Raw genomic sequence first — 26,714 nt, 5'->3', positions numbered from 1 at the left:
TTGCAAAATGGATGACTTTGCCCAAGGAACTTGCTTATTGTTATTCCCCATTCCCACCAGAATCCCTTCTTCCCCTTGCGTCTCCTTTAAAATCAGGAAAGGGAAAGGTGCTATTTAGGTCCTGCAAGAGTTCAGTGTGGGTGGAATGAAATAGTCCTTCAGAGAAGTCAGAATGATTAGCCAGCCACTTTGACAAATTTGCCAACATCTGTTCCAGAGTCATTTTTGCGGCACAAATCTGCCATAACAAACAGTGAGGACTTTAATTAACTGAGCGTACCAAGGAGTGAAACTCTGATAAAATGGCACCACCTGGAATAGAAAGATGTAAAATTCTCTCTTATCTGTGTTGATAAGGGATTGTATTAAAATTTGTCTTGATCACAAACGATTCCCCTGCTGTGTAGGGTTAGTGGCAAAGACTTCATGATTCAAAATACTTTCCTCAGATGTGCCACAGCATTAAAATGTAAATTTCCTGAGCTTCAGATATTTCTTTTGGCCTCATGTTAATGCTCCATTAGCGCTCATTAATTTTGCTTGCTCCACAAAGAGTCATGTTGATCAACTTTGAGCTTCAAGAAGAGGTCAGCCAGAACCTCACGGTGCCCATATGCTTGAGGGATGTTCTTAACAAACCTGTTTGGACATTTCCTAAAAAGTCGGAATAATCTCACTAGAAAAATGCACTTGGGTACACAGTCAGGGAATTTTTCATATGATTTCAGGGAGGGCTTCACAGACTCTGTGAAGGCCATTCATGCTCTATGCCTGGATCCCAGACTAAATATCTCTTCCTCAGACACACTCTTACTGTGTCTTACACCGGCAGCATCTCACATACTTCATTACAGCAGCTTGCCTCATTTAACCGCTTCATTTGTCCAGACTTTAAGATTCCTCAGCAAACATGAATTTGGGATTTAGAAATTAAACTTGTTCCAAGTTGGTTTAGTTGAATGGTTCCCAATTGAATGTATTTCACCACTGACTGGAAAGAGTGATAAATTAAGTGGGTTGCAAGTCACCAGTCTTGGCTCCCACTGATGGAAGGTGAGGAGGAAAGAATGGAGCCCAAAGTAAATTCTCAGAAAAGCTGTGTTTAGGGGACACTGTCACAGGCTTCTTAGCAAGGAAACGGTGTTTGCTAATAAAGTTCAAGTTCACTGAAGCTTCATTTGTATAGCAGGGTCATTATTGAAACCATTTCGTATTTGACAATATTGTTTGACAATCATGAGTTACTTGGTCCAAAATTACACACTCTACTTCTGACTCCACTTGAGAGAAGCCTTTAAGAAACTGTTCTAACATGCTGGAAGCAAATAACATACTCAATTGTGTAACAATCGTTCTTTGTGGAAGTGGCTTTTTTTTTTTTTTTTTTTGGTCCCCTAATTGAGACTAGGTTAGGAATTTAAGAGAAGGTTGCTACATAGTCCCTTGATATCTGATAAAACATACATAAATGGGAGTTACAAAATAAAGATTTTTCACCAGGTCTCTCATTTAACTTTTATTATTTTCATGAATTTATTTGGATAACCTCTAGTTCTAATTTTTCATCTATAAAATAGAATACAGTATAAGTCCAGATTTAGGTAATTAAAAGAAAGCTAGTTACTACCTCAAAATAGGTAACTTTTGCTACTTTTGGCTTTTCCGCAATCCTAGTCATCTTTGCAGGGGCACCTGGGTGGCTCCATCTGTTAAGCATCTGCCTTCAGCTCAGGTCATGATCACAGAATCCTGGGATCAGGCCCTATATCGGGCTCCCTGATCAGCAGGGAGCCTGCTTCTCCCTCTCCTTCTGCTGCTCCCCCTGCTTGTTCTCTCTCTCTGTCAAATATATAAATGAAATATATTTTTTCAAATCTTTACATTAATCTGGATAAGGACTTCCATTTTTCAGATGGTAGATAAAACTATATGTGATACACTTTTTAACCTAAAAGAAGACCTACCTAACACTTTTAGAACTGCTATATTTACCTTTTTAACAAAACTAAAGGCACCCAGTGTCAGAAAGAGATCTCCAACTAATCTAGTGTCTTCAAGTTGGAGAGCCTTTTGTTTTTTTAAAATTGTATAAATATTTGTAACAGTATAATGTTAACCTTCTTAAGAGATTCAGTGCCAGTCAGTGCCATTGTTTCTCTAATTATCTTAAATTGGACTCTAAAATTCAAGTCACCTAGATATCAAAGAAATAAAAATTCAGTCTTTGCCATTGTTTTTCTTCATATCATCTTTCCCACTCCCAAACCTGGGGCCATATTCAAATTTCATAGATGAGACTCAGTCTTGAACACGTAGCAGACTGAATGATCAATGCTCCAGGCACAGAGTCCCAGCTGATGGATGGTTCTGCTGCTTCTGTGCCGGGATCCCTGGGGGCTTTGGACCTTTATCTAGCCTTGAAGCCCACCCCCACCCCAGAGCTGTATCATGTCACCATTCTCCAGGTTCTCTCCCTGGGACATTTCAAGCCCCACTTTTTCAGTAACTTTTCTGACCTTGAGGGCAGCAGCTTTGGTCTCTAATCCACTATGCATTGTTCTTTATCTCTGGCTCCCACACCTGCACAACCCTTCCCCCAAACAATTTTCCCCTCCACGGGCTTCATAACCACAGACTTGATCTGCCTTTCTCTTTGGGAGCCAAAGAGGTTTTCCTTACTAATGAACTAATTCTTCTTCTTTTTTTTTTAAGATTTTATTTATTTATTTGACAGAGATCACAAGTAGGCAGAGAGGCAGGCAGAAAGGGAGAGAGGAGGAAGCAGGCTCCTCACTGAGCAGAGAGCCCAATTCGGGGCTCAATCCCAGGACCCTGAGATCATGACCTGAGCTGAAGGCAGAGGCTTTAACCCATTGAGCCACCCAGGAACCCCTAACGAACTATTTCTAATACATATTTTTACTTACTTGTTGACAGTTTAACATAGTTGTTTCCTCTTGTAATGAAAGAGAGGAGGTGTTTCGGCATTCTTGTATTTGTGCCTCTATTCCAAAAATGTGCTGCTTATTTCAGTGTGATACTTCTGAGAAAATTATGCAGCCAGCATCAATGTAAAGCACGATTCTCAATGTTAAATAAGTGCCAGGGGTGATCAGTGGGCATTTTCAGACCCTAGCATTCTAGCTCAGTATCTCTGCAGGCAGTGACTCTCTGCCTCTCTTATCAGCAGTTTTCTTAGTTAGCTTCCTTTAAACAGCTTTTTTTTTTTTTAAGATTTTATTTATTTATTTGACAAACAGAGATCACAAATAGGCAGAGGCAGGCAGAGAGAGAGAGGGAAGCAGGCTCCCCGCCGAGCAGAGAGCCGGATTCGGGGCTCGATCCCAGGACCCTGAGATCATGACCTGAGCCGAAGGCAGAGGCTTAAGCCACTGAGCCACCCAGGTACCCCTAAAAAGCAGGATGGTTACATCCTGCCACATTACCCTTTTTTTGCTTCACTGTGAATCTTTTAGTCACTGACATCTTATTTTCTCAGATGCTCCTTCATTGCTCAGGCAGAAATTATTGTTCCAGTTTCTCCGGTGAAAAAGAATTACACTGTTGTTTGCCAGAGTTTCTTATCCTATCCCAGGGAGAGGAGGACTGAAGGCTAGATTTCTAGATATTCTAAGGTCTTGCCTCCATCCCATCTCCCCGCTTTTCCTGTTTATAATATTTTGATCCTAAATGTTGTCAGAGAGAAGGAAGACCAAGATAAATCATCCTGGCAGTGGGAACTATGACTTTAGAATGAAAGGAAGCTGGCCCTGGTGAGGTAGCTCTTTCTCAGTCTTGTTTTGTGATTCCAAAAGATACTTTTCATTCTTGTTCTGCAATGGAAATGTCCATATGGTCATAATTATCTGGTTTAATTATGAAAGAAAAAGATTAAAAGGAAGAGCACTTAAGGAAAGCCAAAAAAAAAAAAAAAAAAAGAAAGAAAAGAAAAGGCTTTCTTTGATGAGAGAAGTTATGTGATTTGAAAGATTAATATGTGGACAGAAAACAGCTTTTGTTACACATGAACTGCACACTATGCCTTCCTGGAAGTCACTTTAAAAATGGCTCTTGCAGAATCATTGCTGAATCAATCATTCATCCAGTCCCTCCTACTCTCATCAGATTCAAGGTGAGTTGCTATTATAAGCCTTGGACAGAACATCATTAAAGAAACTCTGTTACAATTTTGGAGACATGCCAGCAGTAGAGTTGACAGGTCTAGGACTGAAGGACATTCTATTAAGACACTGAAAAACAGGTTCAAAAATAGATATTTTTTTAGTCTGTTTCTGTGGCTGGTGTGAGAACGTGGTCCAGTTTCATTCTTTTGCACGTCGTACAGTTTTCCCAACATCATTTCTTGAATAGACTGTCTTTTTCCCATTGGATATTCTTTCCTGCTTTATCAAAATTTAATTAACCACATAGCTGTGGGTTTATTTCTGGATTTTATGTTCTGTTCCATTGATCTATGTGTCTGTTTTTGTGCTAGGACCCTACTGTCTTGATGATTACGGTTTTGTAATATAACTTGAAGTCCAGAATTGTGATGCCTCCAGCTTTGTTTCTCTTTTTCAGGATTTCTTTGTCTACTTAAGGTCTTTTATGGTTCCATACAAATTTTAGGACTATTTCTTCTAGTTCTATAAAAAATGCTGCTCATATTTTGATAGGGATTGCATTTAACATGTAGCATGCTTTGTGTAGTATAGACATTTTAACAGTATGTGTTCTTCCAATCCTTAAGTGTGAGATGTCTTTCCATTTCTTTGTGGTCATCTTGAATTTCTTTAATCAGTGTTATAATTTTCAGAGTGTAGGTCTTCCACTGCTTTGGTTAGGGTTATTACTGGGTATCTTATTGGTTTTGGTGCAGTTATAAATGGGATTATTTTCTTAATATCTCTTTCTGTTCTTTCATTATTGGTGTAGAAATGCAATGGATTTCTTACATTGATTTTGTATCCTCTGACTTACTAAATTCATTTATCAGTTCTAGCAGTTTTTTGATGGAATCTTTTGGATTTTCTATATATAGTATCATGTCATCCTCAAATCGTCAAAGTTTTACTTATTTCTTGCTGATTTGGATACACTTTATTTCTTTTTGTTGTCTCATTGCTGTGGCTAGGACTTCCAGTACCATGTTGAATAAAAGTGGGGAGAGTGGACATCCTTGTCTTATTCCTGATGTTAGGGGGGAAACTCAGGGTTTCCTCATTTAGGATGATACTTACTATGGGTTTTTTATAGATAGTCTTTATGATGTTGAGGTATGTTCCCGCCAGAACTACTTTGTTTGGGTTTTTATCATGAATGGATGTTGTACTTTGTCATGTTTTTTTCTGCCTCTATTGAAATGACCTTTTAATTTTTATCCTTGCTCTTATTGATGTGATGTATTATATTGATTGATTTGTGAATATTGCATCCCAGGTATAAATCCCACTCGATCATAGTGACTGATTTTTTTTTAATGTATTTGTTAGATTCTATTTGCTAGTATTTTGTTGAGGATTTTTGATCTATGTTCATCAGATATATTGTCTTATAGTTTTCTTTCTTTCTTTCTTTCTTTCTTTCTTTCTTTCTTTCTTTCTTTCTTTCTTTCTTCCTGTGATGTCTTTATCTTGTGGTATCAGGGTAATGCTGGTCTTATAGAATGAATTTGAAAGTTTCCCTTCCTCTTCTATTTTTTTGGAGTAATTTGAGAAGAATAGGAATTAATTCTTCTTTAAATGTTTGGTAGAATTAATCTCTGAAGCTGGCTGCTCCTGGACTTTCATTTGTTGGGAATTTTTTGGTTACTGATTTAATTTCATTGCTAATATGATGATCTGTTCAAATTTTCTATTTCTTCCAGCTTCAGTCTTGGTAGGTTATGTGTTTCTAGGAATTTATCCATTTCGTCTAGGTTGTCCAATTTGTTGCCACATAATTTTTCGTGTTTTCTTACAATTGTTTGTATTTTTGAGGTATCAATAATTCTTTCTTCTTTTTTGTTTGTGATCTTGCTTATTTGAGTCCTCTCTTTGGATAAATCTGGGTAGAGACTTATTAATTTCATTTTACCTTTTCAAAGAACCAGCTCCTGGTTCCATTAATCTGTGTTTTTAGTTTCTCTATCATTTATTTCTGCTCTCATCTTTATTATTTCCTCTCCTCTTCTGGCTTTACATTTTGTTTATTCTTTTTCTAGCTCCTTTAAGTGTAAGGTTATGTTGTTTGAGATTTTTCTTACTTCTCAAGGTAGGCTTATTGCTACATACTTCCCTCTTAGAACTGCTTTTGCTACAGTGTGTGGGTGGCTCAGTTGACTAAGTGTCTGTTGTGGGCTCATATCATGATCCCAGGGTCCTGGGATCAAGCCCAGCAGGGCTCCTTGCTCAGCGGGGAGCCTGCTCTTTCGTGTCTCTCGCACCTCCCCCCAGCTTGTGAATACCTGCTCTCTCTCTCTCTGTCAAATAAATAAATAAAATCTTAAAAAAAAAAAAGAAAAAAGGGAATTGCTTTTGCTGCATCCCAAAGATTTTGGAACATTGTGTTTTCATTTTCACTTGTTTCCATATACTTTTTAATTTCTTCTTAGATATCTTGGTTGACCCATTCATTGTTTAGTAGCATGTTAGTTAACCTCCATGTATTTCTGATCTTTCCACATTTGTTCTTGTATTGGCTCCTACTTTCATAGCTTTGTGGTCCAAAAAATGCATCATATGACTTTGATATTTTTCAATTGGTTGAAGCTTGTTTTGGAATCTAATATCTGATCTGTCCTGGAGAATGTTGCCTGTGCCCTTGAAAAGAATTCTGCTGTTTTAGGATGGAATGTTCTGAATATATCTGTTAAATCCGTCTGTTCCTGTGTGTGAATCAAAGCCATTGTTTCCTTATTGGTGTTCTTTTTAGATGATCTGTCCACTGATGTAAGTGAGGTGTTAAAATCCCCTACTATTATTGTAATATTATCTCTTAGTTTCTTTGTGTTTGTTATTAACATTTATGTATTTGGGTGCTCCCATGTTGAGTGCATAAATATTTACAATTTTGCATCTTCTTGTTGGATTGTCCCCCTTTATTATTAAATTGTGTCCTTCTTTGTCTCATTAGTTTTTGTTTTAAAGTCTATTTTTGTTCAATATGAGTATTGCTACCCCAGCTTTCTTTGATATGCATCTGCATGATAAATGGTTCTCCATCCTCTCACATTCTATCTGCAGGTGTCTTTAGGTCTGAAATGAGTCTCTCATAGGCAACATATAGATGGGCCTTGTTTTTTACACACTGTTATTCTGTATATTTTGATTGGAGCATTTAGATCATTTATATTCAAAGTAATTATTGATAGAGATGTATTTATTGCTATTTTATTACTTGTTTTGTGGTTATTTTTGTAGTTTTTCCCACTCAGAACTTTGAATATATCATGCCACTCCTTTCTGACTTGGAAAACTTCTGCTAAAAAACCCTCTGATAGGGGTCCCTAGGTGGCTCAGTTGGTTAAGTGTCTGCCTTCAGCTTAGGTCATGATCCCAGGGTCCTGGGATTGAGTTCTGCATTGGGCTCCCTGCTCAGTGGGAAGCCTGCTTCTCCTTCTCGCAATCCCCCTGCTCATATTCCCTTTCTCACTGTATCTCTCTCTCTCTCTGTCAAATAAATGAATAAAATCTTAAACAAAACAAAACAAAACCCTGATAACTTTATAGTTTCCTTTATATATAATTGTCTTCTTTCATCTTGGTGTTTTTAATATTTTTTCTTTGTCACTGTATTTTGACATTTTAATTACAATATATCTTGTGTGGATCTGCATTTGTTATTTTATTGGGGGTTCTCTCTGCCTCCTGGATCTGAATATTTGTTTCCTTCCCCAGATTAGGGAAATTTTCAGCTTTTATTTCTCTAAATAAAATCCTTTGCCTCTTTTTCTCTTTTCTTCTTCTGGGACTCCTATGATACAAATGTTATTATGTTTGATGGATCACTGAGTTTTCTAAGTCTATTCTCATTTTGTGTCATTTTGTTTCTCTCTTTTGTTCAGCTTGATTACTCCCCATTCCTGTCTTCTAGGTCATTAATTAATTCCTCTGCTTTCTCCAGGCTTCTGGTCATTTCATCATGTATGTTTCTCATTTTGTTTATTGAGCCCTGCTGTGTTATTCCTTATCTCTGTGTTAATGGTCTTATTGATGTCCTCCTCTCTTTCTCAAGTCCAATGAATACGCTTATGATCATTGCTTTCAATTGTCCATCAGGCATGTTACATTTATCTGTTTCACTTATATCTCTGGCTGTGGCCTTGTCCTTTTCCTTCGTTTGGGACAAAATCCCCTGTCTTCTCATTTTTTTCTAACTCTGTGCCTCTTTCTCTGTATTAGGAAAGTCAGTTACACCTCCTGTTCTTGAGGGTAATATCTTTATGAAGAAGAGGTCTTGTAGTGCCCTGTAGCGTCATGTCCCCTGTTCCCCAGGGCCTAGCACTTCAGGGAGTGTCTCCAATGTGTACTGCATGTTCTCTGCCTTTCTGTCCTCAGGCCAGCCGTCTACAGAGGCTCTCTTTGCCTATTGTGGGCAGTATTTGGTCCCTGGCCTGAAAGTGATGTATTTTAACTAGCTGAGCTCTGGTCTGTGTGTCACTGCTGCCACCAGAACCAAAGCCTAGCGATATTCCACCATCACAAGATGCCATTTGGCAGGGGTCAGGGCCAGTCTTCTGGGGGTGGTAGCCTGTTGCACTGGGACTAAGGCAAGCATGACTAGGAAGAGCAGATCCACTGGAGCAGGAAGTGTGGGGGCAGGTCTTGGTACAGGCGGCTGAGGTAGAAAGTGCCGGCACCCATGCTTGTTCCTGCAGGTGGCCCCGTGCTTATGCTGAGGGATAGGGGAGGTAAATGGAGACTGCTAGTTTCTTTTTTTCTGGAGGATTCTCTCCATGAATATTACTTCTCCTGGACACATTCCAAGATGAACATCTAACCTCCCACTGCCCCAGGCACTCTTCAGATTGCTGTTTCCGTGCTATATGTCCACAAGTTGTTTGCCTGCCTTCTCATCAAGAATAGCCCCAACGCTTATGGGCTGTAACCCAGTCAAGACAAATGACTTTAAAACTCCAGGCTTTAAGCTCCACTGATTGCAAGAACTCATGATATTCATACCCTCTTGCTTTCCAAGCCAATTACCATGAGGATTCCTTTTCCCCATGGGCTCCCCGTATGCTAGTCTCTCTCTTCCCCTTCTCAGTGACTGTAGCTCCCTCCCCACAACAGTGGCATGATCCATTTCTCTCTAAAACCTTATCTCCACACTCCCTACCTTCTTCGTTGTGCCCTCTTCTCTACCTTTAGTTGTGGAGTTTGCTCTACCAGTCTTCAGGGAGATTTGTGGGATACTTAGGATGATTGGATAGTTATCTAGTTGTATTCATGGACTGTGGACCTAGGACCTAGGACCTCCTACTCTGCCACTGTTTTCCTTCCTCCTCCCCATTGTCAACATTATCAATATTTTCTGGATTTCTGTATTAGTATTGAAAGGAGTTTAAATTCTAAAACAAAGTGAGCCCTTCCATTTGAACAGAGGTGATAATAAAATAATTTATAAAATACTATATAGACAAATAATCATGTATAGCTTGTTATATTGAGATTCATATATCAAAGTGTTAATGACATAGTCAGTAAATGTACTGTTCAAGTCAATCATTAAGTAAGTATTTCAGGTAAGCCAGAGAATTGCCTTATTTCACTGAAGGCTCAGTCACTTGCAAAATGTAACAATGCAACTGAATATACTTATATGTGTAGAAGTTTATTTACCATTCTTTGCCAAAGAAACTCTACCCTTTTTTTTAAAGTATATGTTTTACTGCAGGACCTCCAGTTCTAACATCTGTTATTATTGCATAAAGTTTCTGGCTCACCAAACATTCTGGACAGGCAGTCTCAGAAGAAAAGGAAGCTTTTAGTAGAGTGACAAGGATGGGACTTTTCAAACTAGAGGGGTGATAAGTGGTATAAATGGGTTAGTTCTGGGTTGGGGGGAGAGGGGGCAGATGGCGAAGACAGATTGCAAAGAGCAGGAACCACGTGTGTCTAGCTATGGGATTTCTCTTTCTCTCATTTTCCTGTATTCAACCCCTGGCATTGAAATATCAACAACTCTGGTCCCCAAAAGATATTTTGAAAGTGTATGGTCTTTGGAGTTAAATCCTGATTCATCACCTGCTAGGCATGTAATTTTGGGCAAGCCACTTAAGTTTTTGAGACTCAATTTTCCTCATCTATACCATGAAGATTATAAAGTGAAATAAAATGACTCTATCTCTCAGGGCTATTGGGAGGACAATAAAAAAATACAGGTAACATCCTTGGGATATAACCAATGCTCAATTAATTATAGGTGTTATTATTGAAGTTTTTTCTTTTTAATTTCAGCTTTGCTTTTCATATAAATGAATTACCAACTTTGTTAGACAATATCTTCTTGATCTTTAATTTTCAGCACAAAATAGATCTGTGACTTTGAAAAATGCCCTTACCCTTTATATGATTCAATTTTTCACACAGGAAATAACAGGGATAATATCTTGAGTCACACTAGAGTTCTGCAAGATCGTGGTGCAAATAGCATGTTATCCACTTTGGTTTTGAGCATAATTAAAGCAAGGTGCAGGCATATGCATCATTATGCTTCATAATGTAGCACAGCATAGCCCTCAGCAGCAGCATGGACTCTGGGGCAGATAACCTATTTCTCTTTATAGCTCCTCACCTAACAAGACTGAGTGATCCGGGCAAGTCACTTTGCTCTTTTATGCCTCAGTTTGTTTGTTTTCTGGACTTCCTTTGCACAATTTAATTTTCCAATCATATGATAGAGAAAATCATTTGTTCTCAAACTCCTATGGCCTCATATTCTAGTGGTGCCGTACTTTCCTAATGTCATAAATAGTCCTAATGAAAATATTAAATTGTTTGGCCACAAGCTAGCTAAACACCAAACTGCATTCTCTCATCCCAAGCAAACAAAAAATGTTTTTAGAGTGTCATTTTTCTTTTAGTTATAGAACTATAAAATTATTATAACAAACATTCCCTGGAAATTTGAGGTATTGTCACAAGAAGTTATATGTTATTAAAATTATTAACACAGAGAAGAGAGTATGAAGATCCCTCAATCAATACCGCCTCAGTATTTTCATATTCATGAAAGGCTTGGAGCACCTCTCTTCCCACATTAACACTATGCTATAGGGAATAGGAAAAGAAATATTGTTTAATGAATATCATTAACTTAATAATAAGATAGGAATTTAAACTACATGGCCATTGGCATCTTTTCTAATGCTGAGATCCTATGATTTTTATGTCTTTCTTGAGAAGTTTATGGGCTATTAAAAATGGCAGCATCTGCAATGATCTCTAAAGAGATAACTAGTGTGGGTCAAAAGACTTTGTCCCAAGACGCTGAGTTGCAAATGCTATAATATACTTTTTAATAAAATTTTTAAAATTATGCAAATTTTAAAGTTTCTCTTCCCATTAGCAGATATTTTTCCATTATTCCTCATCCTAGAGGTGAGTCTACCCCAGAATGTGAGAACTTGAAGTTGGTGAATATAGATGGAAACAGTCTTATACAGAAAGACTTACTACGCAAGGAGGGTACCCTATTACCTACCATCTCCACTGCCTCCTGTATTCATGCAACTTGATCTTCATGACAAATTTCTAGGTTTTTTCTACTCTGAAATTTCATTTTTCTAACGTTCAAGATATCAGCAGAGTGTGATTGGTTTTATCATTGGAAGAACTTCAAGTAGGTGTCAACAGATCCTTTTAAATATACCACTCCCCCTGCCCCCCGCTTCTAATATGATTGAAACCGTAACATTCAGAACTTTCTTAAGAAAGTAAAAACTCTTATAATACCACCTTTCATTAGGGGGCAATAGGGCTCCACTTTTAGCTTCCCTCCCTGTGCTGGGTCCTCTTCCTTCGCAGTAAAATCTTCTGTTCTTCTCTACAGCCAGTTAAAAACATTTATTGATCCCCCATTGTGGGTAGAGATGTTTATCACCTCCACTATTGCCTGTGCCGATTTGTTCATTCCTAGCCTTGCCCTCTCTCTCAGCATGTCACAATAGCCCTCTTCAAACAGATTGTTTGCTGTTACATAGATTCTTTTTTGTTGTTGTTTTAATGGGAAATGGCATGGGACTTTGGAGGAAAGTAGTTATCATAAGAAATATTTTGAGAACGACTCTTTAGCCGTTTGAAAAGTTGTGTACCTGCAGAAGCTATTTGGAAATGCTTATGAATTCAGTGTTTTACCGTCATTCCTTTATATTTAGCTTTATGAATAAATATTGGAATGAACCGATGGTAAAAGCCTTTATAGTCTGTTATTATTTATACTTGCCTGCCAGCAAAAGTTATGGCGTTCATTTTAAAATCAATGAAAATCAATATAACACCAAAGTTTCAAAATTTAGAACAGCTTAACATATAATGACAGTTCCTTAGATTCTCAGTTTACATGTCATCTTGACATCCACTATCTGGTCGGGAAGTCATTTGACAGGTAAGGAAATTGAGACCTGGGGAGGGGAAGTGATTTACCCAGGGTTGCTCAGTTGGTAAGTGGCAGAGTTCACCATGAAAATTTAAAAAGGAAAAAAAAAAAAAAAAAGAAAATTTAAAAAGGAAAATATATAGCAATGACTTAACTGTTGAAAAGTAAAATGCTCAATGTATGTGGATTTGGTCTCATCTCTTCTCCAGTTCCTCAAGTGTTATTTCAGCAAACAAATAAACAAGTGAAGCAGTACAGGTGAATGAATTTCAGACTGAGTTCAAATATCCTTCACTGGCCCTGAGACTTCTGTCCACACCGAGGACCCAAGTTGGCCATTTAATTAGCAGACTGATATCTGTTTGTTTTCTTATAATTCTGAGTTCTCCACCAACTGGCTCCCAGGTCATAAAAATATATGGAACAGGGACAAAAGTGCGAGGAATGCCCAGGTAATGTCAGCAGTGCGGTCTCAACCCCAAGTGCCCTGCTCACCTCAATGAAATTTATATTGCCATTACAGAAGAGGTCTCTCTAAAATGCGTGCTCAATCAAGATCATGTCTTAGAAGAAAACAGATTTTCTTGGCCACGTAAATACTTTAGCACTTTTTGAAATAAGCGGTTACCCCCAAATTATAATTACATTGTCATGAATGTATATATCATGCTACTTATATTTGTACCATGTCCATTCTCTATATTTGAAGTTCCTTACATACCTGTCATTTCCTCTATCTCCTTTTTTAATATTTTAGAAATGAGTGAGACCAAATCCTCTATATTTTCCTTGTATTATAATACCGGAATGTCTAGGATTTTTTTATGTGTGCCCACAAATATTTTTAATGCAAATGGTGAGGGTAATGGTGTTAAAAGTTCTGGAGACTGAATTTTTCCACAATTATAAGCATGGTGACTAGCTTTATAAAGAAATACATTTATAAAAATAATTCCCAAACATACATATATATTTACTTACTTTCTCTCTTTCTCTTTCTTTTTTGCTTTCTCCCTCTTTCTCCCTTCCTTCCTTCCTCTTCCTCGTCCTTTCTTTCTTTCCTTCCTTCCTTCCCTCCTTCCCTCCTTCCTTCTTTATTTCTTTCTTTCTACTACATTGTAGCAATGACCCTTGTAAAACATTAGAAAATGGAAGAAGATCAGGAAGAAAATAAAATTACTATAATCTCAGTATCTAGAGGTAAAAACTATTAACACTGTAATACAATTTTTCAGATTTTTCTATATTCTATATATATATATATATAACAAAATTCTGATAACACTGAACACACTATTTTCTAATATGCTTTACTCAACAAATGTACCAAAAGCATCTAAAACTTCCTACCTAAATAGTGTTGTAAATTTCAGTCATCATTCTATTGTGGCATATATCGAGAAAGAAGAACAAAGCTGGAGGTATCATAATTCCTGATTTCAAGACATACTATAAAGCTGTAGTAATCAAAATAGTATGGTACTGACACAAAAACAGATACATAGATCATAGAATAGGATAGGAATTCCAGAAATAAACCCATGCTTATATGGTCAATTAATCTATAACAAAGGAGATAAAAAATATACAGTCTTTTGAATAAATGCTGTTGGGAAACCTGGACATCTATATGCAAAATAATGAAACTGGACCACTTTCTTACACCATACACAAAATTAAACTGAAAGTGGATGAAAGACCTAAATATAAGACTAAAAACCATAACACTTCTAAAAGAAAACATAAACAATAAACTCTTGGACATTAGTCTTAACAATATTTTGGGGATCTGTCTCCTCAGGTAAGAGAAACAAAATTAAAAGTAGACAATTGGGACTACATCAAAATAAAAATCTTCTGCACAGTGAAGGAAACCATCAACAAAAGAAAAAAAAAAAACAAGATACTGAGTGGAAGGAGCTATTTGCAAATGTTATATCTGATAAGGAGATAATACCTAAAATATATAAAGAACTCACAAAACTCAATACCAAAAAAAAATCTGATGAAAAAATGGGCAAGGACCCGAATAGACAGTTTTTCCAAAGAAGACATACAGATGTCCAACAGACACATGAAAAGATGCTCAACATCACTCAGCATCAGGGAAATGTAAATCAAAACCACAATGGGACATCACCTCACACCTGCCAGAATGGCTAGAAAGAAGATAAGAAATAGCAAGTGTTAACAAGTATGTAGAGAAAAGCGAACTCTTGTGCACTCTTGGTGGGAATGCAAAGTGGTGTAGCCACTACAGAAAAGTGTATGGAGGTTCCTGGAAAATTAAAAGTAGAAGTACTGTATGATCCAGAAATTTTACTTCTTGGTATTTATCTGAAGAAAATGAGAATACATATTCAAAAAGACATGTGCACGCCTATATTCACTGCAGCATTATTTACAGTAGCCAAGATATGGTAAGCAATCTATGTACCAAGAGATGAATGAATGGATAAATATGTTATTCCCCCCCCTTCTCTCTTTCTGTCTCTATCACACACACACACACACACACACACACACACACACCACACACCCTGGAATACTGCATAGCCATAAAAAATACTACATAGCCATTTCCAAAAGCATGGATAGATCTAGAGGGTGTAATGCTAAGCAAATTAAGTCAGACAGAAAAAAACAAATACAGTATGAGTCCCCTTATATATGGAATCTAAAAAACAAAACAGACAAACAAGCAGAAACAGATTCTTGGATACAGAGAACTAACTGGTAGTTGCTGGAGGGGAGAGAGTTGGGAGATTAGACAAAATAGATGAAGGGGATTAAAAGGTACAGATTTCAATTTATAAAATATAATTAGACATGAGAACGAAAAGCAGGGCATAGGGAATATAGTAAATAATAATGTAATAACTAAAAAATAATAGTAACTATAAACTCTCTGGAATTCCTTCCCCTATATTCACAAAGGGATAATATTCAGGGTTATTCCCCCTTTATGCATACTCTTAAGTATTCCTTTTTCAAAAACCTCTTAAATTTATTTAGGAAAGCTTTCAATAAAACCAGCATAGTGATTCTTCTCAGCTTAGAGTAGAAAAGGCATTCGTAGGTACATCTTTTGCAGCCAGGAAAAATTACCATCCAATAAAAAACAAAATTATGTTTAAAAGTATTATAAATTAAGAGGCACCTAGGTGGCTCAATTGGTTAAGTGTCTGACTCTTGATATTGTCTCAGGTCATGATCTCAGGGTTGTGAAACTGAGCCCTACCTTGGGCTCCATGCTGGGCATGAAGCCTGCTTAAGATTCTCTCTTTCCGGGGTGCCTGGGTGGCTCAGTGGGTTAAAGCCTCTGCCTTCGGCTTTAGGTCATGATCTCAGGGTTCTGGGATCGAGCCCCACATCGGGCTCTCTGCTCCGCAGGGAGCCTGATTCCTCCTCTCTCTCTGCCTAGTTGTGATTTCTCTCTGTCAAAAAAATAAAATATTTAAAAAAAAAAAAAAAAGGATTCTCTCTCTCCCCCCTCCTTCTCCTGCTGTCCCTCTCCACTTGCTTGAGTCCTCATGCAAGAGAGTGCAACGAGCTCCCTCTCTCTCTCTCATTCTCTCTTAAAAATACAAACAAAAATAAATTAAAAATATAGTAAATTAAGACTGCTTAGGAATTGTTCAATTTCACGACTTTAACTATATATGGAGTAAGAGACTTCACATATATATCTTTAAGTATCCACACAAAATGCCTGAAATGCTAAAAGTTTACACCTTTCAGATTACTCTAATTTTTTCCTAAATGACTTTTTATGTTTTAACAGTGTTTGCTTTCTATGGCTAATAGGTATTATGGGGAGTTGTTTCAAAGGCCTAAGAAAAAGAATCAAATTGAAGGGAGCGGCAGGGAAAAATGTGTTAGAAAAATAATTTTTCTCTTTGGTTGCAAATTAGAAACCACTCCATTCCACTCCCCCATGAACCCAGTTCCAACCTAAGTGGGAGGGTTCTGAGGATTTCAGACCAGACCTTCTTGAGTGGGAGTTGACCACTGCCACGGGACACACTAGGAAGGCGTCATTATTAGGGAAGGCAACAAGAGCCAAACAGAAAGCCAAAGCCTCTTTACTTAACTTTCCTCACCTCTGACTAATGGTGACCCATGCTTCAAATGCTTTCTTCTTCACGCATTTGAACTGTCTTCTTAATAAATGCTTCTAAAACCGGGAACTCCAACTCGAAGAGAAAAGAAAGTTTTGAAATCAAGAAAGTGAAAAAGCAATGTGCTTTTAGTTCCTGCTGTGCAATTAGACCCAGGCGAGCACAAGCTGGACTGTTCGAAGCACAAAATACCTTAAGGGGACAGTATCATAATTTGAAGAAAGTGCCGAAAACTGTGTTTTCATTTGTGTTATTTCTGACTCGAGAGATAATTGAATCCTTACTGCAGTTCTGTTCTGCTCTGTTCTTTCTTTTCTTTGTTTATTTTTTTTAAACAATTCTGACTTCTTGTTTGTTCATCCTTTCTTCCTTCGGAAACAAAAGGGACTCAGGAAGGAGAGAAAGCTGTCTTTTCACTTTGCCGTATCTTGTATTTGTCATTATCGCTTCCCAATGGATTCATTCTTCTTATTTTCCTTCCTCTTTAGTTAAATACATGGCGTGAGAATGCATGGGTTGTGGGGAGTGCCAAAATACAGACCGTAAGCAAAAGTAGCAAGGAAACGACACCAAAGAGCTGCAGGTCCCTGGCCTTCTTTTATGTGGTTTGGTACTTTAAAATGCTGTGTTTTAGTTTCATCATTTGGAATTTAACTTGAACAATCGAGTTTAAAGTACCTGCATTTATTCCCCCCCCCATTTATTCTGACTTATTCCTAACTTAGTGGCTCTGTTACATTTCGCTCCTCAATAAAAATACCTAAGACAAATTCTAACTGCAAGACTTCCAAATGTATCCTTTTCTTTCTAAGGCTAGACCTGGGAAAAAGGAGAAGGTTAGTTTTATGAAGGCATTTTGGATGGTGCACTTTGCAGATGGGAATGTTAAAAGCAGAGACAAGGTATAATTAGACACTGCACTCTCAGAAAATATTTTGAAAATATGGAAAAGGGAGATGGAAAGCAGGAATAGAGGGGACGGTATGAATTGGCTTGCGTGTACATTATGGCTGGGATGACCGCTTATAAAGGGGAGAGCCGAAACAGACACCATGTAGGGCTGCGGTTCAGTCTCTCCTGCTAGCTTTCCAATAAAACTGGTAGAAAGAATCTGGCATTTTATGAACATCCTCAGACCCAGGAGACTGAAAGTTATGACTCTTCTGTAGCCCAGACTACAGCTGAAAAAAATGTCTTTCCTGCTACAGGTAACGGTAAGAGATTACCTTGCTTTCTTGCAGGGATTCCTCGGGGTCTGGTAATTTAAGCAAACTAAAATACAGTAATGCATTGAGTGTACGTTGAAAAACAGAGAAGTATTCTGCTACAGATGAAGAGTTGTCAATTTGAAGACAGGCAGGAACAAATAAAAAAAAAGAATTATTGGGGCGCCTGCGTGGCTCAGTGGGTTAAAGCCTCTGCCTTCAACTCAGGTCATGATCCCAGGGTCCTGGGATTGAGCCCCACATCGGGCTCTCTGCTCAGCAGAGAAGAAGGAAGCCTGGAAGCCTGCTTCCTCCTCTCTTTCTGCCTATCTCTCTGCCTACTTGTGATCTCTGTCAAATAAATAAATAAAATCTTTAAAAAATTATTAGTACATATTAGCATATTTTTTTCTTGTATCCCGCAAGAGCTTTATCGTTTAAAACTCAAAATGTGCTTTTCTAAAAATTTCTACGCCCTTTATGAAAAATAACTTGTCTAATAAACACCCTCAAGAAGTTTTCTTGGTAATTTGCGTTCTTGCTTTCCCCACCCTCACTAAAAACCAAATGTTATTTCCTTCCTCTTTCTGAGAAAGTTGGAAGTAACCAGATTTACTCTATGGGACTCCAGGCCATGCTGACCTCAATCATAACTCAAGCTCTGTCACTCACCAGTCCTGTGTGCAGGCTGTTTCATTTCCTCTGGGAAGTGGGAATAGTCATGCCTACCTGGCAGGATTCCTATGAGGACTGAGTGAGATACTATCCAGGAACTTCCCCGCCCCATGTGTCTGGAGATAGGCGCTCACATTGTTAGCTCCTTTCTGATTCCCTACTAGTCTCCCTTTTTGGTTCCCCCTACTCCACAACCACCTAATCTCTAAATAATGCATACATAATTGTCTCCAGAACATCAGCACCCATGCCTGGAAGCATCTGTTCCTGAATGAATTCAGCACTAAATCTGGCACTGCACCCCAACTTCTCACCTTGTTTCATCCCTTTAGGCACCACCTCCCCTCTCCCCAAAGACTTGAGTACACCAGGACGCCAGGTGAGCTGTGAAACCAGCCATCACAGGCGCTGAGCTTTTTCTCTCCGGGTTTCAGCGGGTCTGGTTTCATCTCCAAGACCAGATGGAGCTCTGCTTGCTCACAATTAACTGAGTCTGGACATGCGGTCGCTGCCATCAAGACCCACCACGAGGAGGGGCAGTTCAGTAAAATCTTGAACTCTATTTATAGACCACTTGAAACAAACACTGTCCTGTGAAGCCCAAGGAATCCTCCTTGAGAACACAGAAAGTAATTCACCAGTCCCAGCACTAATGGCAGTTGAAGGGAGGAAAATGCAGTAAGTCCGTGTTTTGCCAGGGCTCTACAATTATCAAAGCATTTAGTCCTGCCCATTCTCCCATTTCACCCCCACACTATTCCATGAGGTAGATAAGAAAAGGCTAGTAACAGATTCGCATTTTATAGATTACAAAAGTGATGTCTAGGAGGTTTAATGAGTTGCTTGCATTCCTATGGCTGGTGAATTGGGGTGGTTGGAGATGGAGGGAAGAGGAAAGTAATAAACAAAAATTATTTTCAGTTAGTGCAATCAACCTGAACTTCAGTAAATATTTATTTACCTATGAGAAAAAATACACAGGCAAGATAAATAATGTTTCCAAAATGTACTTGCAAGCTTAAAATTGTTCCTTCTCCAATTCTGATAGGAAAACCAAAATATGAGAAATAAATACCTAGAGAGACTCTCCAGGGAAACACTTATAAACATGTTTGTATCTGTCTATAACATATACATACAGAATAATTACATTTTAGGCAAGAAATGCCTTCTTGAAACCTCTCCAAATTAAAATGTGCATATGTCAAGACTCATCTTGAAAAAGGTGGTAGGAATTTTTATGAGAAATTTTAATTGATTCTGCCAATCAGCTCTGAATATATACATCTTTACCATCTTTTTTTACTATGGGGGTGTTTGCATAATTCCAGTATGTGTACAAAAAAGCAAGACTTCGCTCAGCTGAATTAGTTTATGGACCAGAAATGATTTTGCTCTATATGGAATTCTTTTATTTTTATTTTGTCCAATATTTTAATTTTCTAGGACTCCTCTTTATGCCTTGGTGCCTGGAAAGCATATGCAAAAATTTTTTGGCCTGAGAAATATTCCTGGGCAATTTAGACTAGCTACACTAAAACTGTGTGTGTGTGTCTGTCTATCTGTCTGTCTGTCTGTGTGTTTGAGAGCGTGAGAGAGATTATGGTTTAAAGAGTACTGCTGGGTTAGCAGATTGGCTCAGTGCCACTGGGGGATTTTCAGATTTACTGCTTCTCTGACTATTGTTGCTGCTCTGATTTATGGATTTCAGGATCTCTTGAAAGGCAAAATGTCTGGAGTTTAGGGTCTTTCCTTTACAGTCCCTCCAAATCCCATATACTCTTTTGTGCCCATGTTCACCTTGTGGCGACCTTGCAGGACTCAGCGTTTTTACCTGAGCTCAGTGGCTGGGGAGCCCGCTAGTGCTGGAGAGAGGGCAGTGGTTTCCATTCCTGGGTGATGGAGTCATGGGAGAAACTGCAGCGAACCAACCGAGAGTAGGACCGGAGCCGGGCTCCAATGTGCTTTAAGCGGCTCAGGACCGAGCAGCTGCTCTGTCTCCCAGCCTGCAAGTTGCTGCCTGCATTTGTCACTGACCACTGAAGTGTGTGTTTGTGCAAGGTGAGAGCTGGGTGTTTGCTCGTTAATCTGGAGACAGATCGCCAGGTATTGCTGTTTATTGTGTTTGATAATTTGGGGATGTTGCTATCACCACAAAGCCAGGACCTAGAGCGAGCGAGGTTTATTTATACCCTTGATTTCTGTCATGATCATTCAGTTCTCCACAGCGTCCAAATGGTGGCAGCGTATTGGACAGAGTTCTGTTCTTACACTGAAATGTGATCAATTTAGTGCCATTTTCTTGGAGTTTTTCCTTAATTGCTGCAGCCAATTGATAGAGCGGTTCATAGACAGAATTCCTGTGCTGATCTGAGAGCATAGGAAAACTGCTTCAGATACAGATCTGAATTAATATTTTTGGAGTTCTGGCGGTGGTGTATTCTTTGGTTTACCCACATTGTAGTGGTTGAAACTTTGCGGAGAGCAGAGTGCCTTGGGCTCTGATTTGGTGATAAACGGAACCTCAGAGTTTCTGGGTTTCTGCTTGTCAAATGAAAACTCTGGCCTGGCCGTTGCTGTGTGTGTAGGGTGTGTGTGCACGTGCATGCACATGTGTGATTAAAACAATTCTCGAGACCCAAGAGAAACCCAAATAATACTTTGCTGTATTTTAATGTATTTAGATTAGCCAAATTGGCTTATCAGGCTTTGGTTATTAGCGTATTTGAATTTTGGAACTTCACGTTTTGCGCACACACACAAGGACAGTACAACTCTAGTGTGCTCTTGTCAAGGTGTGGGGGGGCGTGGGGTACGTACTCACTAGGAATCCAAAATGTGTGCTGGGTAAGCGGACAGGCCTTAACCTTGCCTTGCTTTTGTATGTTAGCTGCCTAACAACCTATACAAAATATGAAGGAGACACTCTGTATTGTCATATCTAAAGAAATACACAGGTTTGTATTTATGAAACACATTCTCCAGAGAAGGGAAACTTGGGAGTTTGGTATTATATAAATAGAGAAACAAAGAAATTCAAAAAGCTATCAAATCTTACAAGGAAAGAAAAAGATAATACATTAAGATGAGGAATAATTATGATGGGATACCGAAAAGTACACCAACTGCTCAAAATTTTATGTCTAGTGAAAGAACAATAGCATATTTAAGGAAATTCAGAGTCAGCAGAAAGGAAGCCAAGAGCAAAAATTCTTAATAAAGCATGTTGTCAACCTGTCTCGGAATATACTTGTCTGTGTTAATTAGCTTGAATTCTGTTTCCAAGATTGATAAAGTTAGAATTAAAAAACGCAAATTTTAAAATTAATTCGATTGGTTTCCATTTGGGTAGTTTTTTTGAAACTAATAAAATATAATAAGTCATAATAAAATGCAGTGAACATTAAAATTGTTCAAAACACTTTGCAACTAATATGCACTCTCAAAATCATTTGTCCCACTTTTGCCTTATGTCAGTTAAGAAGAGTCTAATATTCTAAGCTAGAATGTCACCTGTTGCTATATACACATGGTCTGCTGAGTTCTCTGGACACTCTTGTCATGGTTTCTTGCTTTCAGACTATGTTAGAGCAACATAGAATGGTGAGCAGAAAACACCTGATTCTAACACTGTCATGCTTTCTATGTGAGTTAAGAGCAGCGATCATTTTCCTTTGACAGATATGGAACTTGAGGTGTACAAAGAATCGATGATTGGCCTTTCCATTCTGGAACCTATCCTACCCTGGCTTTTCTGCTGCCATAATCCAAAATATAGCTACTTCTTTATTTTTTTAATTAATTTATAATGTATTATTTTCCCTAGGGTTACAGGTCTGTGAATCAGCAGTCTTATACATTTCACAGCACTCACCATAGCACATACCCTCCCCAATGTCCATTACCCAACCACCCTCTCCACACCTCCCCACCGCCCAGCAACCCTCAGTTTATTTTGTGAGATTAAGAGTCTCTTATGGTTTGTCTCCCTCCTGATCCCATCTTGTTTCATTTTTTCTTTCCCTACCCCCACAACCCCCTGCCCTGCCTCTCAAATTCCTCATATCCGAGAGATCATATGATAATTGTCTTTCTCTGATTGACTTATTTCACTTAGCATAATACCCTCTAGTTCCATCCACATCATTGCAAATGGCAAGATTTCATTTCTTTTGATGGCTACATGGTATTCCATTGTATATAAATATACCACATCTTCTTTATCCATTCATCTGTTGATGGACATCTCGGTTCTTTCCATAGTTTGGCTATTGTGGACATTGCTGCTATAAACATTCAGGTGCCCATGCTCCTTCGGATCACTACATTTGTATCTTTAGGGTAAATACCCAGTAGCGTGATTGCTGGGTAGTAGGGTAGCTCTATTTTCAACGTTTTGAGGAAACTCAATACTGTTTTCCAGAGTGGTTGCACCAGCTTGCATTCCCACCAACAGTGTAGGAGGGTTCCCCTTTCTCTGCATCCTTGCCAACATCTGTCATTTCCTGACTTGTTAATTTTGTGGCTGCTTCTTTAAAGAGGTTAACATAACTTAATTTCTGTGACTGAAAAGACATGATGGAGGGAGGGCCTCTGACCACTGTGAAGATATGACAGTATCTGCATCTCTATGATGATTATGGTACAGTATCTTTAAATGCGGCGTCCATTTTACACATGGTCACCCCCATGCCAAAAGACTAGAAACTTAGTCATCTATTTGATGAGCCATAATCAATGTAAACAGCCAAAAAAATAAAAAAAAAAGCCTTAAATAGTGTCTGCATTTATTTATTCTTTGGATAACTAGCTTACTGTCATATGCAAAGAGGTTTAAAAAGGCTTAGAGATTATAGGTACTGACCTCAAAGCGTGTGCCATTTATTTCTTTTTTCTGGAGAGAGAGAGAGAGAGAGAGAGAGAGAGAACAAGCACGGGGTGGGGTGGGGAGTGGGAAAAGGAAGAGGGAGAGAGAGAATCCTAAGCAGGCATGACCTGAGCTGAAACCAGGAGCTGGATCCTCGAGCAGCTGGGCCACCATGTGCCCCTCAAACATATTTACTTCTGTGCAGTTAAGCTCTCCTAGTTAAAGGAAAAGATTAGCCTTTATTTATATATTTGATAAGGATTATCAAATTTTTTTTAAAAATCTTAAATTTAACATATTATGTTCTTGGTTTTTCTCTTCCTTTTTTTGGCTTTATACTTTATTCTAGACTTTAATATTACAAAGTCTTTAATTACTGAACATTTTCTTTAGACCTGCACTCAATCTCTTCAACCTGGGCAAGAAAGCAATTATGGTTTATCTCCTGGGACAGGGAAAGATCCACCTCCCTGAGATCAAGAGAGTACTGCCCACTCTGAGCAGGAAGATGGGGTGCTTGTTGGGAAAGGATGGCTACCTGGCAGGAATGGCCATGTCTCTTGTGCCTAGCATTTCAGCTATTTGTGTGTTCCTTCACATCTAGTCTAATCCGATATGAAACCTTTATCAACAATTGTCGACAGATACCAACATAGTTACACTTCCTTTAAGACCTTTGGTAAATTGAGATTAAATGTGATTTGTAGTATATGGTGTTTACTTAAATTGGTATCAGTAGCTTTTATGGCTCTTTACCTTAGCGTTAAGGTAATTAAGTTCTATTCTGCCTAATAACTCCACACCCCTCCTCCTCCTGGCAGGTAGTGTACATTCAGATGAAGTAATGGGCACTCACACAACTTTTAACGCTTACTTCCAGATTCCTTAGTGTTAGCCTGGGTTATCTGGGGACAAGAAACATGGAAAGCGGGGTGTATGATATGATTATTCCTCTGGTAGAATATCCCTCTGAGACCACAAAATATCCTGACAGTCACTAGGCTCCTTAGTGGGCCCCTGGACTTTGAAAACTAGGCAGCTGGAGTAAGAACATGTGGCAGCAGGCGATTCTCCCTTGGAGACAGAGACAAAAACATTGTCTATAATCTGCTTAAGGGGCCTCATTATTTGTCTTGAATCCAGTGTCTACAAGGGAAACGGAATGCGTATAGTCTGGTTGTTAGAAGATGGATTCAAGTTGTGACTGCCTGTCATCCTTGGCCACCATGGGAAATACCCACCAACGTAACTTATCTCAAATACATATTTTATGAGCCATGCAATTCCTGCTTTTTTTTTAAACCTTTAAATTATTTCTGCCGTGGCAGACTTCACAACTGATTCTAATATCTACCAGGTTTTCCTTTTTAGCTACTCTCTACCATACACCACAAATATTTTTTTAATGCTAATAAGCAGTTAAACTCTTCACATTCTGATAACCAAATGATCCTCATCAATATGTAATTCAAACAATCACTTCGAGACAATGTATTTACCGTTTCCAACTATTTCTAATGACCAAGAAACCATCAAGAGGAAATCACTGTCAAGTTTCCTATTACAGGTATATTGGATCTTAAGGAAATGTTTAAGAATTCTACTCCAACAGGGCGCCTGGGTGGCTCAGTGGGTTAAGCCGCTGCCTTCGGCTCAGGTCATGGTCTCGGGGTCCTGGGATCGAGTCCCGCATCAGGCTCTCTGCTTGGCAGGGAGCCTGCTTCCCTCTCTCTCTCTCTCTCTCTCTGCCTGCCTCTCTGCCTACTTGTGATCTCTCTCTGCCAAATAAATAAAATCTTAAAAAAAAAAAGAATTCTACTCCAACATAACAAAATAAATAAAAAGTGGCTTTTATATGCTCTTCTGATAGAATACTTTAAAGGTCAACCTGCCTTGAATATTTTGATGATCAAGTATAAAACACTGGAGGCAGCATGGGGTTTCACTAGACCGATTAACTCTTAGAAGAATAGATTTTATCATTTTTGTCTAGTGAGACCAATAGATCAGATGATGATTGTTGTTGAAAAGATAGTTTGTGACTCACAGTTTCCAAGAGGAAGCGGCAGAGCATACCACAGGGTGGGCGTCAGGGGCATTTGGGGAAGCACCAGGCAAAGCAGGGTAGACAGGTTTAGGATTGGCTAGTTTGAATAATTTCAGTAAACACTGGGGTATTAGGGATTGTCTCTAGTTGTCTGAGTACCTGGCCCTGAAGTGGTGAGGGCAGATGGATAGTGTCCCAGAGGGAGGGCCTTGGGAAAGCCAATAAAGGTGCTGGGATGTGGGCTCTGGATTGGTTTATTTGCATATGAAAGCTATGCTCTTAGGAAGGTCTTTTCACTATCTAGAAATTAGCTAACATGGGAAGGGCAGTCTCTCCAGAGTCACCAGGACCCCAGAAATCAAAGCATCAGAAATACAGAAAGTAAGAAGGCGTGACTAAAACAAATTAACACTCCCAAATAGGAAGCAATTACTTAATATCATTTTGCCAGGTGTGGTGTTTCCCTGGTTAGTCCATTATGGACAACAGTCTCTTAACACCAAATGATCCCTATCATTTAGGCAACATGCCTAGGAAATTCCACAGATGTTTTTGTTTCATTATTTTTGTTTTTTCAGTTCAGTGCTTTCAAACAACAAAAGGGTAGAAAACTGAATCTTCTTTACTGAATAATTAGGTATATTTTACTTGTCCTACCCAGCTATATATGATTTGATTTGGAGACTAACAGTTAATACTTCCTTATTAGGGTTCTGGTAAAACTTTTTGTTTTGCTGTAACACTAGAATTAGTAAAAGAACTTTGTGACATTCACCGTTCACCTTTGGCTGGAATCATCTTCTGGCACACAATAGGTAACAAATAATTGTTAAATGAACAATTAAATGATGAAATTAACCAAACTCATTAGCAGAATTTTCTTCACATTCCTAAAAAGTCTTTTAGACTGTTCGCAGTCTGATTTTCATAATAATGAAATTCAGAAAAAAAGGCATAGAATTGTTGATTATTTTGTTCAAACAAAAGCTGAATCTCCTATCATTTAAAAACATCCATAGCCAGGGGCGCCTGGGTGGCTCAGTGGGTTAAAGCCTCTGCCTTCAGCTCAGGTCATGATCCCAGAGTCCTGGGATCGAGCCCCACATCAGGCTCTCTGCTCTGCAGGGAGACTGCTTCCTCCTCTCTCTCTGCCTGCCTCTCTGCCTAGTTGTGATTTCTCTCTGTCAAATAAATAAAAAATATTAAAAAAAAAAAATCCA

The 26,714-nt window shown here is 38.6% G+C and overlaps 1 protein-coding gene across 3 annotated transcripts in view; it reads left to right on the top strand.

Moving 5' to 3' along the window:
* The window catches only part of ARHGAP24 (Rho GTPase activating protein 24), a 534,495-nt gene that overhangs the window by 345,034 nt on the left and 162,747 nt on the right, over nt 1–26,714 (top strand). The window contains exon 1 of one of the 3 annotated variants that reach the window (XM_045998041.1): nt 20,579–20,641. The exons of the other annotated variants lie outside the window; for them this stretch is intronic. The gene's annotated coding sequence lies outside the window, so the exon portion shown is untranslated. Of the gene's footprint in view, nt 1–20,578; nt 20,642–26,714 lie in introns of those variants that run through there. 3 annotated transcript variants of the gene reach the window in all.

The sequence above is a fragment of the Meles meles genome, chromosome 2 (assembly GCF_922984935.1).
Source record: "Meles meles chromosome 2, mMelMel3.1 paternal haplotype, whole genome shotgun sequence".
Taxonomy (NCBI): Eukaryota; Metazoa; Chordata; class Mammalia; order Carnivora; family Mustelidae; genus Meles; species Meles meles.
This window is presented reverse-complemented; position numbering and strand designations above follow the sequence as displayed.